Raw genomic sequence first — 919 nt, 5'->3', positions numbered from 1 at the left:
CTTTGTTACATATAAATTGAACATGTCATTATTTTAATATTCTTCTTTAAAATAATTCAAATATTCTATTTTTACGTCTGGTGAATTTTTAAATCGTATTAACCCTTGTATTATCTCTGGGTCAAGGTGCAGTGGTAGAGGTCGTTGACCTTGACCCAGAGACAACACAGGGGTTACATTTAAATAAATGTATTGATTTTAAATTGAACAAGAGAGTCATAAATATGCCACAAAATTAGTTGTTCTCTATTTCCTGTTTTGACAAATAAGAAAATGGTACAGTTCTGACCATTTAGAGTATTTGATTAAAATCAGGTGTTTGTTTTTAATTTTGTTGCTTTTTTTTTGCTTTCTTGCTTTCTTAGATATACATTTAAGATGCTATTCTATTAATATTCAAATTATATTGTACTTTCTATTGATTATTTTGTATTATTTAATATATTTTCCCACATATGTATTGCTTTAATAGAACATTAATTCAAATATGCATGTTTGGTGAATTTTTAAATCTTGTTGAGATTTTCGCAAAACATAATGTATACAGTGATATAATATATATATATAATATATAATTGTTGTTTTTATTTTTCACACATTTAGCATATATACTTTGTATTTTATTAGATTTTCTAGATTGATTTATTTGCAGTAATTGAATTACATTTAATCCTTCAATCATACTTCATGCCTTTTTTTTCTTAAATAAAAATATATTTCTATTGATATAAACCTGAACGTCAAACATACAATCATGTCACAAATAAGTAGTTTTCTATTTTTTTATTTTTGAAAAAAAAAGCAACACATAAAAGATCAAATAGACAAAATAAATGACAATGATAAATATTCTTTGAGAAAACGATGTGTATACATGTTGTTTTCTATTATTTTGGGTGAAAACAACATTGAAAATTCA

Source organism: Callionymus lyra, chromosome 10 (assembly GCF_982586985.1).
Source record: "Callionymus lyra chromosome 10, fCalLyr1.hap1.1, whole genome shotgun sequence".
Taxonomy (NCBI): domain Eukaryota; kingdom Metazoa; phylum Chordata; class Actinopteri; order Syngnathiformes; family Callionymidae; genus Callionymus; species Callionymus lyra.
Note: the sequence above shows the minus strand (reverse complement) of the source record.